At 42.9% G+C, this 13548-nt stretch overlaps 8 non-coding genes across 8 annotated transcripts; all 8 read right to left on the reverse strand.

Moving 5' to 3' along the window:
* Positions 1 to 1047: 1047 nt before the first annotated feature.
* LOC134079334 (5S ribosomal RNA) lies at positions 1048 to 1166 on the reverse strand. The gene has a single exon (XR_009938975.1). It is a non-coding gene; the product is annotated as a 5S ribosomal RNA (ribosomal RNA).
* A 1617-nt stretch (positions 1167 to 2783) lies between these two features.
* Positions 2784 to 2902, reverse strand: LOC134079335 (5S ribosomal RNA). The gene has a single exon (XR_009938976.1). It is a non-coding gene; the product is annotated as a 5S ribosomal RNA (ribosomal RNA).
* A 1617-nt stretch (positions 2903 to 4519) lies between these two features.
* Positions 4520 to 4638, reverse strand: LOC134079336 (5S ribosomal RNA). The gene has a single exon (XR_009938977.1). It is a non-coding gene; the product is annotated as a 5S ribosomal RNA (ribosomal RNA).
* A 1617-nt stretch (positions 4639 to 6255) lies between these two features.
* On the reverse strand, positions 6256 to 6374 carry LOC134079338 (5S ribosomal RNA). The gene has a single exon (XR_009938978.1). It is a non-coding gene; the product is annotated as a 5S ribosomal RNA (ribosomal RNA).
* A 1617-nt stretch (positions 6375 to 7991) lies between these two features.
* On the reverse strand, positions 7992 to 8110 carry LOC134079339 (5S ribosomal RNA). Its single transcript, XR_009938979.1, has one exon. It is a non-coding gene; the product is annotated as a 5S ribosomal RNA (ribosomal RNA).
* Positions 8111 to 9727: 1617 nt separating this feature from the next.
* Positions 9728 to 9846, reverse strand: LOC134079340 (5S ribosomal RNA). The gene has a single exon (XR_009938980.1). It is a non-coding gene; the product is annotated as a 5S ribosomal RNA (ribosomal RNA).
* A 1617-nt stretch (positions 9847 to 11463) lies between these two features.
* On the reverse strand, positions 11464 to 11582 carry LOC134079341 (5S ribosomal RNA). Its single transcript, XR_009938981.1, has one exon. It is a non-coding gene; the product is annotated as a 5S ribosomal RNA (ribosomal RNA).
* A 1617-nt stretch (positions 11583 to 13199) lies between these two features.
* LOC134079342 (5S ribosomal RNA) lies at positions 13200 to 13318 on the reverse strand. Its single transcript, XR_009938982.1, has one exon. It is a non-coding gene; the product is annotated as a 5S ribosomal RNA (ribosomal RNA).
* Positions 13319 to 13548: the final 230 nt, after the last annotated feature.

Genomic DNA, 13548 nt, shown 5'->3' on the forward strand with positions numbered 1-13548 from the left:
GGGGACGTTTCATTGGAGAGAACAGCCCTAATTTACAATTCATAAAATATGAGCTTCGTTTTAGAAACTTAGCCTCTCAATGAAAACAACGTACACATACCGGTCGGGATGCGGACGCTCCGAGTTGGGTCTCTGGCCAGTTAGGACTGCGCATTCAGGTCATGTGTTGTAAAGAGGGTTGTTTCGTGGATCCTCTTTGCTTCATCTTCGCCACGGAGAAAGAAAAAACAACTGCTCCAAATGCAGTTCTCTACTGGTGTGCTAGAGTCACTGGCAGCCAATGATCCATACATGTCCAGATGTACACTAGCGACAGAAAGCGTGGCGCTCCCTCCGGCGACGGAGACGTGAATGAGCGCTTCTCCTTAGCGCACGGTTTATATAGGCCTTATACGTAATAGTAGACACACGTCAATCGAATGCTGCATCTAATCCGACAACATAGGCTATGTAGTAGCAACTGCTGTCAAGCAAAACTTCATGAAGCACGCTGATATTAGCTTTTCATATATCAATTCGCTGTGCGTAAAAACAGGACCTTTGGTCACTCGCTCTACTTGGACATCCTGAAACGAGTAACCTACAGTTGTTCAGGAAAACACTACAATATCTGGGATGTCGAAGGCCATGCAGACTATAGGCTATTTTCCATACTCAGACAGTGTTGAAAAAATTACTTTGCAGCTCTTGGGCGAATGAACACAGCGAGACCGGGAATTGTACAACACGGTGAAAACTACATCGAAAACAAAGCTGTCACCCCAAAAAATAAGCTAAACATTCCAGATGAAAACAAGCACTAAAACTCCCCCAATCCGCCAGCTGTTTACAGTCAACTCGTGCAATTTTTTCCGACCTGTTGCTGGCTTAGCCTATATTTCCTACCTATGTATTTATTTATTTATTTATTTATGTATTTCTTTATTTTGCTTTCAAACGGAGGAAGCAAATATTCAAAGGGGTTGGAACGTCTACGTACTAGGGAGCAGGCACGCACAGACAGACAGCCTGAAAAAAAAAAAAGTTTCACTGGCTGATGGAGAGAAAAGCTTACGGCACCTGGTATTCCCAGGCGGTCTCCCATCCAAGTACTAACCAGGCCCGACGCTGCTTAGCTTCCGAGATCGGACGAGATCGGGCGTGTTCAGCGTGGTATGGCCGTAAGCGAAAGCAACCGGCCAAAGTAACCTACTTAAAGCTCCCTAACCCGGGTTGGAGACGCGTGTGTTGTGAAAGGTGAGGTACGCTACATTGTGTTCAAGAAAACAAAGGCGCATTTTCCGCGTGGAGTTCAACTTTGAAAGTGAAGAATACAACAAATGGCATTTAAAACTTGGTAACATTTCCAATAACTGTTCCTTCTTTATCCTAAAAACGATGGGTACTGACAGAAGAGTTTGGTTAGGCAAGTGCACATACTTTACTCACAGTACAACATACATAGGGCAGCTTTATCTCTGATTAAAACGCTCACAGATTTGTTTAGAAGCTAAATAAATTGTAATGGTGACATAGCATGTCAAAAACCACTTGGTGTGTACACCATTTGAAACTACCACAAGTAAATTAGAAAATGTCACTGGAGTAAAAAAAAGCTCAGCTTTTCAAACAAAGATGATACTCAAAGCTAAGGAGAGAAATCAGTGTCTGGCCATGCATGAGAATATAAAACCACTAAGTATTTGATGGGATATAAAAAAAAAAAAATCTGTTTTTCTAAGCAGAGCGAAAACACAGGGGACGTTTCATTGGAGAGAACAGCCCTAATTTACAATTCATAAAATATGAGCTTCGTTTTAGAAACTTAGCCTCTCAATGAAAACAACGTACACATACCGGTCGGGATGCGGACGCTCCGAGTTGGGCCTCTGGCCAGTTAGGACTGCGCATTCAGGTCATGTGTTGTAAAGAGGGTTGTTTCGTGGATCCTCTTTGCTTCATCTTCGCCACGGAGAAAGAAAAAACAACTGCTCCAAATGCAGTTCTCTACTGGTGTGCTAGAGTCACTGGCAGCCAATGATCCATACATGTCCAGATGTACACTAGCGACAGAAAGCGTGGCGCTCCCTCCGGCGACGGAGACGTGAATGAGCGCTTCTCCTTAGCGCACGGTTTATATAGGCCTTATACGTAATAGTAGACACACGTCAATCGAATGCTGCATCTAATCCGACAACATAGGCTATGTAGTAGCAACTGCTGTCAAGCAAAACTTCATGAAGCACGCTGATATTAGCTTTTCATATATCAATTCGCTGTGCGTAAAAACAGGACCTTTGGTCACTCGCTCTACTTGGACATCCTGAAACGAGTAACCTACAGTTGTTCAGGAAAACACTACAATATCTGGGATGTCGAAGGCCATGCAGACTATAGGCTATTTTCCATACTCAGACAGTGTTGAAAAAATTACTTTGCAGCTCTTGGGCGAATGAACACAGCGAGACCGGGAATTGTACAACACGGTGAAAACTACATCGAAAACAAAGCTGTCACCCCAAAAAATAAGCTAAACATTCCAGATGAAAACAAGCACTAAAACTCCCCCAATCCGCCAGCTGTTTACAGTCAACTCGTGCAATTTTTTCCGACCTGTTGCTGGCTTAGCCTATATTTCCTACCTATGTATTTATTTATTTATTTATTTATGTATTTCTTTATTTTGCTTTCAAACGGAGGAAGCAAATATTCAAAGGGGTTGGAACGTCTACGTACTAGGGAGCAGGCACGCACAGACAGACAGCCTGAAAAAAAAAAAAGTTTCACTGGCTGATGGAGAGAAAAGCTTACGGCACCTGGTATTCCCAGGCGGTCTCCCATCCAAGTACTAACCAGGCCCGACGCTGCTTAGCTTCCGAGATCGGACGAGATCGGGCGTGTTCAGCGTGGTATGGCCGTAAGCGAAAGCAACCGGCCAAAGTAACCTACTTAAAGCTCCCTAACCCGGGTTGGAGACGCGTGTGTTGTGAAAGGTGAGGTACGCTACATTGTGTTCAAGAAAACAAAGGCGCATTTTCCGCGTGGAGTTCAACTTTGAAAGTGAAGAATACAACAAATGGCATTTAAAACTTGGTAACATTTCCAATAACTGTTCCTTCTTTATCCTAAAAACGATGGGTACTGACAGAAGAGTTTGGTTAGGCAAGTGCACATACTTTACTCACAGTACAACATACATAGGGCAGCTTTATCTCTGATTAAAACGCTCACAGATTTGTTTAGAAGCTAAATAAATTGTAATGGTGACATAGCATGTCAAAAACCACTTGGTGTGTACACCATTTGAAACTACCACAAGTAAATTAGAAAATGTCACTGGAGTAAAAAAAAGCTCAGCTTTTCAAACAAAGATGATACTCAAAGCTAAGGAGAGAAATCAGTGTCTGGCCATGCATGAGAATATAAAACCACTAAGTATTTGATGGGATATAAAAAAAAAAAAATCTGTTTTTCTAAGCAGAGCGAAAACACAGGGGACGTTTCATTGGAGAGAACAGCCCTAATTTACAATTCATAAAATATGAGCTTCGTTTTAGAAACTTAGCCTCTCAATGAAAACAACGTACACATACCGGTCGGGATGCGGACGCTCCGAGTTGGGTCTCTGGCCAGTTAGGACTGCGCATTCAGGTCATGTGTTGTAAAGAGGGTTGTTTCGTGGATCCTCTTTGCTTCATCTTCGCCACGGAGAAAGAAAAAACAACTGCTCCAAATGCAGTTCTCTACTGGTGTGCTAGAGTCACTGGCAGCCAATGATCCATACATGTCCAGATGTACACTAGCGACAGAAAGCGTGGCGCTCCCTCCGGCGACGGAGACGTGAATGAGCGCTTCTCCTTAGCGCACGGTTTATATAGGCCTTATACGTAATAGTAGACACACGTCAATCGAATGCTGCATCTAATCCGACAACATAGGCTATGTAGTAGCAACTGCTGTCAAGCAAAACTTCATGAAGCACGCTGATATTAGCTTTTCATATATCAATTCGCTGTGCGTAAAAACAGGACCTTTGGTCACTCGCTCTACTTGGACATCCTGAAACGAGTAACCTACAGTTGTTCAGGAAAACACTACAATATCTGGGATGTCGAAGGCCATGCAGACTATAGGCTATTTTCCATACTCAGACAGTGTTGAAAAAATTACTTTGCAGCTCTTGGGCGAATGAACACAGCGAGACCGGGAATTGTACAACACGGTGAAAACTACATCGAAAACAAAGCTGTCACCCCAAAAAATAAGCTAAACATTCCAGATGAAAACAAGCACTAAAACTCCCCCAATCCGCCAGCTGTTTACAGTCAACTCGTGCAATTTTTTCCGACCTGTTGCTGGCTTAGCCTATATTTCCTACCTATGTATTTATTTATTTATTTATTTATGTATTTCTTTATTTTGCTTTCAAACGGAGGAAGCAAATATTCAAAGGGGTTGGAACGTCTACGTACTAGGGAGCAGGCACGCACAGACAGACAGCCTGAAAAAAAAAAAAGTTTCACTGGCTGATGGAGAGAAAAGCTTACGGCACCTGGTATTCCCAGGCGGTCTCCCATCCAAGTACTAACCAGGCCCGACGCTGCTTAGCTTCCGAGATCGGACGAGATCGGGCGTGTTCAGCGTGGTATGGCCGTAAGCGAAAGCAACCGGCCAAAGTAACCTACTTAAAGCTCCCTAACCCGGGTTGGAGACGCGTGTGTTGTGAAAGGTGAGGTACGCTACATTGTGTTCAAGAAAACAAAGGCGCATTTTCCGCGTGGAGTTCAACTTTGAAAGTGAAGAATACAACAAATGGCATTTAAAACTTGGTAACATTTCCAATAACTGTTCCTTCTTTATCCTAAAAACGATGGGTACTGACAGAAGAGTTTGGTTAGGCAAGTGCACATACTTTACTCACAGTACAACATACATAGGGCAGCTTTATCTCTGATTAAAACGCTCACAGATTTGTTTAGAAGCTAAATAAATTGTAATGGTGACATAGCATGTCAAAAACCACTTGGTGTGTACACCATTTGAAACTACCACAAGTAAATTAGAAAATGTCACTGGAGTAAAAAAAAGCTCAGCTTTTCAAACAAAGATGATACTCAAAGCTAAGGAGAGAAATCAGTGTCTGGCCATGCATGAGAATATAAAACCACTAAGTATTTGATGGGATATAAAAAAAAAAAAATCTGTTTTTCTAAGCAGAGCGAAAACACAGGGGACGTTTCATTGGAGAGAACAGCCCTAATTTACAATTCATAAAATATGAGCTTCGTTTTAGAAACTTAGCCTCTCAATGAAAACAACGTACACATACCGGTCGGGATGCGGACGCTCCGAGTTGGGTCTCTGGCCAGTTAGGACTGCGCATTCAGGTCATGTGTTGTAAAGAGGGTTGTTTCGTGGATCCTCTTTGCTTCATCTTCGCCACGGAGAAAGAAAAAACAACTGCTCCAAATGCAGTTCTCTACTGGTGTGCTAGAGTCACTGGCAGCCAATGATCCATACATGTCCAGATGTACACTAGCGACAGAAAGCGTGGCGCTCCCTCCGGCGACGGAGACGTGAATGAGCGCTTCTCCTTAGCGCACGGTTTATATAGGCCTTATACGTAATAGTAGACACACGTCAATCGAATGCTGCATCTAATCCGACAACATAGGCTATGTAGTAGCAACTGCTGTCAAGCAAAACTTCATGAAGCACGCTGATATTAGCTTTTCATATATCAATTCGCTGTGCGTAAAAACAGGACCTTTGGTCACTCGCTCTACTTGGACATCCTGAAACGAGTAACCTACAGTTGTTCAGGAAAACACTACAATATCTGGGATGTCGAAGGCCATGCAGACTATAGGCTATTTTCCATACTCAGACAGTGTTGAAAAAATTACTTTGCAGCTCTTGGGCGAATGAACACAGCGAGACCGGGAATTGTACAACACGGTGAAAACTACATCGAAAACAAAGCTGTCACCCCAAAAAATAAGCTAAACATTCCAGATGAAAACAAGCACTAAAACTCCCCCAATCCGCCAGCTGTTTACAGTCAACTCGTGCAATTTTTTCCGACCTGTTGCTGGCTTAGCCTATATTTCCTACCTATGTATTTATTTATTTATTTATTTATGTATTTCTTTATTTTGCTTTCAAACGGAGGAAGCAAATATTCAAAGGGGTTGGAACGTCTACGTACTAGGGAGCAGGCACGCACAGACAGACAGCCTGAAAAAAAAAAAAGTTTCACTGGCTGATGGAGAGAAAAGCTTACGGCACCTGGTATTCCCAGGCGGTCTCCCATCCAAGTACTAACCAGGCCCGACGCTGCTTAGCTTCCGAGATCGGACGAGATCGGGCGTGTTCAGCGTGGTATGGCCGTAAGCGAAAGCAACCGGCCAAAGTAACCTACTTAAAGCTCCCTAACCCGGGTTGGAGACGCGTGTGTTGTGAAAGGTGAGGTACGCTACATTGTGTTCAAGAAAACAAAGGCGCATTTTCCGCGTGGAGTTCAACTTTGAAAGTGAAGAATACAACAAATGGCATTTAAAACTTGGTAACATTTCCAATAACTGTTCCTTCTTTATCCTAAAAACGATGGGTACTGACAGAAGAGTTTGGTTAGGCAAGTGCACATACTTTACTCACAGTACAACATACATAGGGCAGCTTTATCTCTGATTAAAACGCTCACAGATTTGTTTAGAAGCTAAATAAATTGTAATGGTGACATAGCATGTCAAAAACCACTTGGTGTGTACACCATTTGAAACTACCACAAGTAAATTAGAAAATGTCACTGGAGTAAAAAAAAGCTCAGCTTTTCAAACAAAGATGATACTCAAAGCTAAGGAGAGAAATCAGTGTCTGGCCATGCATGAGAATATAAAACCACTAAGTATTTGATGGGATATAAAAAAAAAAAAATCTGTTTTTCTAAGCAGAGCGAAAACACAGGGGACGTTTCATTGGAGAGAACAGCCCTAATTTACAATTCATAAAATATGAGCTTCGTTTTAGAAACTTAGCCTCTCAATGAAAACAACGTACACATACCGGTCGGGATGCGGACGCTCCGAGTTGGGTCTCTGGCCAGTTAGGACTGCGCATTCAGGTCATGTGTTGTAAAGAGGGTTGTTTCGTGGATCCTCTTTGCTTCATCTTCGCCACGGAGAAAGAAAAAACAACTGCTCCAAATGCAGTTCTCTACTGGTGTGCTAGAGTCACTGGCAGCCAATGATCCATACATGTCCAGATGTACACTAGCGACAGAAAGCGTGGCGCTCCCTCCGGCGACGGAGACGTGAATGAGCGCTTCTCCTTAGCGCACGGTTTATATAGGCCTTATACGTAATAGTAGACACACGTCAATCGAATGCTGCATCTAATCCGACAACATAGGCTATGTAGTAGCAACTGCTGTCAAGCAAAACTTCATGAAGCACGCTGATATTAGCTTTTCATATATCAATTCGCTGTGCGTAAAAACAGGACCTTTGGTCACTCGCTCTACTTGGACATCCTGAAACGAGTAACCTACAGTTGTTCAGGAAAACACTACAATATCTGGGATGTCGAAGGCCATGCAGACTATAGGCTATTTTCCATACTCAGACAGTGTTGAAAAAATTACTTTGCAGCTCTTGGGCGAATGAACACAGCGAGACCGGGAATTGTACAACACGGTGAAAACTACATCGAAAACAAAGCTGTCACCCCAAAAAATAAGCTAAACATTCCAGATGAAAACAAGCACTAAAACTCCCCCAATCCGCCAGCTGTTTACAGTCAACTCGTGCAATTTTTTCCGACCTGTTGCTGGCTTAGCCTATATTTCCTACCTATGTATTTATTTATTTATTTATTTATGTATTTCTTTATTTTGCTTTCAAACGGAGGAAGCAAATATTCAATGGGGTTGGAACGTCTACGTACTAGGGAGCAGGCACGCACAGACAGACAGCCTGAAAAAAAAAAAAGTTTCACTGGCTGATGGAGAGAAAAGCTTACGGCACCTGGTATTCCCAGGCGGTCTCCCATCCAAGTACTAACCAGGCCCGACGCTGCTTAGCTTCCGAGATCGGACGAGATCGGGCGTGTTCAGCGTGGTATGGCCGTAAGCGAAAGCAACCGGCCAAAGTAACCTACTTAAAGCTCCCTAACCCGGGTTGGAGACGCGTGTGTTGTGAAAGGTGAGGTACGCTACATTGTGTTCAAGAAAACAAAGGCGCATTTTCCGCGTGGAGTTCAACTTTGAAAGTGAAGAATACAACAAATGGCATTTAAAACTTGGTAACATTTCCAATAACTGTTCCTTCTTTATCCTAAAAACGATGGGTACTGACAGAAGAGTTTGGTTAGGCAAGTGCACATACTTTACTCACAGTACAACATACATAGGGCAGCTTTATCTCTGATTAAAACGCTCACAGATTTGTTTAGAAGCTAAATAAATTGTAATGGTGACATAGCATGTCAAAAACCACTTGGTGTGTACACCATTTGAAACTACCACAAGTAAATTAGAAAATGTCACTGGAGTAAAAAAAAGCTCAGCTTTTCAAACAAAGATGATACTCAAAGCTAAGGAGAGAAATCAGTGTCTGGCCATGCATGAGAATATAAAACCACTAAGTATTTGATGGGATATAAAAAAAAAAAAATCTGTTTTTCTAAGCAGAGCGAAAACACAGGGGACGTTTCATTGGAGAGAACAGCCCTAATTTACAATTCATAAAATATGAGCTTCGTTTTAGAAACTTAGCCTCTCAATGAAAACAACGTACACATACCGGTCGGGATGCGGACGCTCCGAGTTGGGTCTCTGGCCAGTTAGGACTGCGCATTCAGGTCATGTGTTGTAAAGAGGGTTGTTTCGTGGATCCTCTTTGCTTCATCTTCGCCACGGAGAAAGAAAAAACAACTGCTCCAAATGCAGTTCTCTACTGGTGTGCTAGAGTCACTGGCAGCCAATGATCCATACATGTCCAGATGTACACTAGCGACAGAAAGCGTGGCGCTCCCTCCGGCGACGGAGACGTGAATGAGCGCTTCTCCTTAGCGCACGGTTTATATAGGCCTTATACGTAATAGTAGACACACGTCAATCGAATGCTGCATCTAATCCGACAACATAGGCTATGTAGTAGCAACTGCTGTCAAGCAAAACTTCATGAAGCACGCTGATATTAGCTTTTCATATATCAATTCGCTGTGCGTAAAAACAGGACCTTTGGTCACTCGCTCTACTTGGACATCCTGAAACGAGTAACCTACAGTTGTTCAGGAAAACACTACAATATCTGGGATGTCGAAGGCCATGCAGACTATAGGCTATTTTCCATACTCAGACAGTGTTGAAAAAATTACTTTGCAGCTCTTGGGCGAATGAACACAGCGAGACCGGGAATTGTACAACACGGTGAAAACTACATCGAAAACAAAGCTGTCACCCCAAAAAATAAGCTAAACATTCCAGATGAAAACAAGCACTAAAACTCCCCCAATCCGCCAGCTGTTTACAGTCAACTCGTGCAATTTTTTCCGACCTGTTGCTGGCTTAGCCTATATTTCCTACCTATGTATTTATTTATTTATTTATTTATGTATTTCTTTATTTTGCTTTCAAACGGAGGAAGCAAATATTCAAAGGGGTTGGAACGTCTACGTACTAGGGAGCAGGCACGCACAGACAGACAGCCTGAAAAAAAAAAAAGTTTCACTGGCTGATGGAGAGAAAAGCTTACGGCACCTGGTATTCCCAGGCGGTCTCCCATCCAAGTACTAACCAGGCCCGACGCTGCTTAGCTTCCGAGATCGGACGAGATCGGGCGTGTTCAGCGTGGTATGGCCGTAAGCGAAAGCAACCGGCCAAAGTAACCTACTTAAAGCTCCCTAACCCGGGTTGGAGACGCGTGTGTTGTGAAAGGTGAGGTACGCTACATTGTGTTCAAGAAAACAAAGGCGCATTTTCCGCGTGGAGTTCAACTTTGAAAGTGAAGAATACAACAAATGGCATTTAAAACTTGGTAACATTTCCAATAACTGTTCCTTCTTTATCCTAAAAACGATGGGTACTGACAGAAGAGTTTGGTTAGGCAAGTGCACATACTTTACTCACAGTACAACATACATAGGGCAGCTTTATCTCTGATTAAAACGCTCACAGATTTGTTTAGAAGCTAAATAAATTGTAATGGTGACATAGCATGTCAAAAACCACTTGGTGTGTACACCATTTGAAACTACCACAAGTAAATTAGAAAATGTCACTGGAGTAAAAAAAAGCTCAGCTTTTCAAACAAAGATGATACTCAAAGCTAAGGAGAGAAATCAGTGTCTGGCCATGCATGAGAATATAAAACCACTAAGTATTTGATGGGATATAAAAAAAAAAAAATCTGTTTTTCTAAGCAGAGCGAAAACACAGGGGACGTTTCATTGGAGAGAACAGCCCTAATTTACAATTCATAAAATATGAGCTTCGTTTTAGAAACTTAGCCTCTCAATGAAAACAACGTACACATACCGGTCGGGATGCGGACGCTCCGAGTTGGGTCTCTGGCCAGTTAGGACTGCGCATTCAGGTCATGTGTTGTAAAGAGGGTTGTTTCGTGGATCCTCTTTGCTTCATCTTCGCCACGGAGAAAGAAAAAACAACTGCTCCAAATGCAGTTCTCTACTGGTGTGCTAGAGTCACTGGCAGCCAATGATCCATACATGTCCAGATGTACACTAGCGACAGAAAGCGTGGCGCTCCCTCCGGCGACGGAGACGTGAATGAGCGCTTCTCCTTAGCGCACGGTTTATATAGGCCTTATACGTAATAGTAGACACACGTCAATCGAATGCTGCATCTAATCCGACAACATAGGCTATGTAGTAGCAACTGCTGTCAAGCAAAACTTCATGAAGCACGCTGATATTAGCTTTTCATATATCAATTCGCTGTGCGTAAAAACAGGACCTTTGGTCACTCGCTCTACTTGGACATCCTGAAACGAGTAACCTACAGTTGTTCAGGAAAACACTACAATATCTGGGATGTCGAAGGCCATGCAGACTATAGGCTATTTTCCATACTCAGACAGTGTTGAAAAAATTACTTTGCAGCTCTTGGGCGAATGAACACAGCGAGACCGGGAATTGTACAACACGGTGAAAACTACATCGAAAACAAAGCTGTCACCCCAAAAAATAAGCTAAACATTCCAGATGAAAACAAGCACTAAAACTCCCCCAATCCGCCAGCTGTTTACAGTCAACTCGTGCAATTTTTTCCGACCTGTTGCTGGCTTAGCCTATATTTCCTACCTATGTATTTATTTATTTATTTATTTATGTATTTCTTTATTTTGCTTTCAAACGGAGGAAGCAAATATTCAATGGGGTTGGAACGTCTACGTACTAGGGAGCAGGCACGCACAGACAGACAGCCTGAAAAAAAAAAAAGTTTCACTGGCTGATGGAGAGAAAAGCTTACGGCACCTGGTATTCCCAGGCGGTCTCCCATCCAAGTACTAACCAGGCCCGACGCTGCTTAGCTTCCGAGATCGGACGAGATCGGGCGTGTTCAGCGTGGTATGGCCGTAAGCGAAAGCAACCGGCCAAAGTAACCTACTTAAAGCTCCCTAACCCGGGTTGGAGACGCGTGTGTTGTGAAAGGTGAGGTACGCTACATTGTGTTCAAGAAAACAAAGGCGCATTTTCCGCGTGGAGTTCAACTTTGAAAGTGAAGAATACAACAAATGGCATTTAAAACTTGGTAACATTTCCAATAACTGTTCCTTCTTTATCCTAAAAACGATGGGTACTGACAGAAGAGTTTGGTTAGGCAAGTGCACATACTTTACTCACAGTACAACATACATAGGGCAGCTTTATCTCTGATTAAAACGCTCACAGATTTGTTTAGAAGCTAAATAAATTGTAATGGTGACATAGCATGTCAAAAACCACTTGGTGTGTACACCATTTGAAACTACCACAAGTAAATTAGAAAATGTCACTGGAGTAAAAAAAAGCTCAGCTTTTCAAACAAAGATGATACTCAAAGCTAAGGAGAGAAATCAGTGTCTGGCCATGCATGAGAATATAAAACCACTAAGTATTTGATGGGATATAAAAAAAAAAAAATCTGTTTTTCTAAGCAGAGCGAAAACACAGGGGACGTTTCATTGGAGAGAACAGCCCTAATTTACAATTCATAAAATATGAGCTTCGTTTTAGAAACTTAGCCTCTCAATGAAAACAACGTACACATACCGGTCGGGATGCGGACGCTCCGAGTTGGGTCTCTGGCCAGTTAGGACTGCGCATTCAGGTCATGTGTTGTAAAGAGGGTTGTTTCGTGGATCCTCTTTGCTTCATCTTCGCCACGGAGAAAGAAAAAACAACTGCTCCAAATGCAGTTCTCTACTGGTGTGCTAGAGTCACTGGCAGCCAATGATCCATACATGTCCAGATGTACACTAGCGACAGAAAGCGTGGCGCTCCCTCCGGCGACGGAGACGTGAATGAGCGCTTCTCCTTAGCGCACGGTTTATATAGGCCTTATACGTAATAGTAGACACACGTCAATCGAATGCTGCATCTAATCCGACAACATAGGCTATGTAGTAGCAACTGCTGTCAAGCAAAACTTCATGAAGCACGCTGATATTAGCTTTTCATATATCAATTCGCTGTGCGTAAAAACAGGACCTTTGGTCACTCGCTCTACTTGGACATCCTGAAACGAGTAACCTACAGTTGTTCAGGAAAACACTACAATATCTGGGATGTCGAAGGCCATGCAGACTATAGGCTATTTTCCATACTCAGACAGTGTTGAAAAAATTACTTTGCAGCTCTTGGGCGAATGAACACAGCGAGACCGGGAATTGTACAACACGGTGAAAACTACATCGAAAACAAAGCTGTCACCCCAAAAAATAAGCTAAACATTCCAGATGAAAACAAGCACTAAAACTCCCCCAATCCGCCAGCTGTTTACAGTCAACTCGTGCAATTTTTTCCGACCTGTTGCTGGCTTAGCCTATATTTCCTACCTATGTATTTATTTATTTATTTATTTATGTATTTCTTTATTTTGCTTTCAAACGGAGGAAGCAAATATTCAATGGGGTTGGAACGTCTACGTACTAGGGAGCAGGCACGCACAGACAGACAGCCTGAAAAAAAAAAAAGTTTCACTGGCTGATGGAGAGAAAAGCTTACGGCACCTGGTATTCCCAGGCGGTCTCCCATCCAAGTACTAACCAGGCCCGACGCTGCTTAGCTTCCGAGATCGGACGAGATCGGGCGTGTTCAGCGTGGTATGGCCGTAAGCGAAAGCAACCGGCCAAAGTAACCTACTTAAAGCTCCCTAACCCGGGTTGGAGACGCGTGTGTTGTGAAAGGTGAGGTACGCTACATTGTGTTCAAGAAAACAAAGGCGCATTTTCCGCGTGGAGTTCAACTTTGAAAGTGAAGAATACAACAAATGGCATTTAAAACTTGGTAACATTTCCAATAACTGTTCCTTCTTTATCCTAAAAACGATGGGTACTGACAGAAGAG

The sequence above is a fragment of the Sardina pilchardus genome, chromosome 4 (genome assembly GCF_963854185.1).
Source record: "Sardina pilchardus chromosome 4, fSarPil1.1, whole genome shotgun sequence".
NCBI lineage: Eukaryota > Metazoa > Chordata > Actinopteri > Clupeiformes > Clupeidae > Sardina > Sardina pilchardus.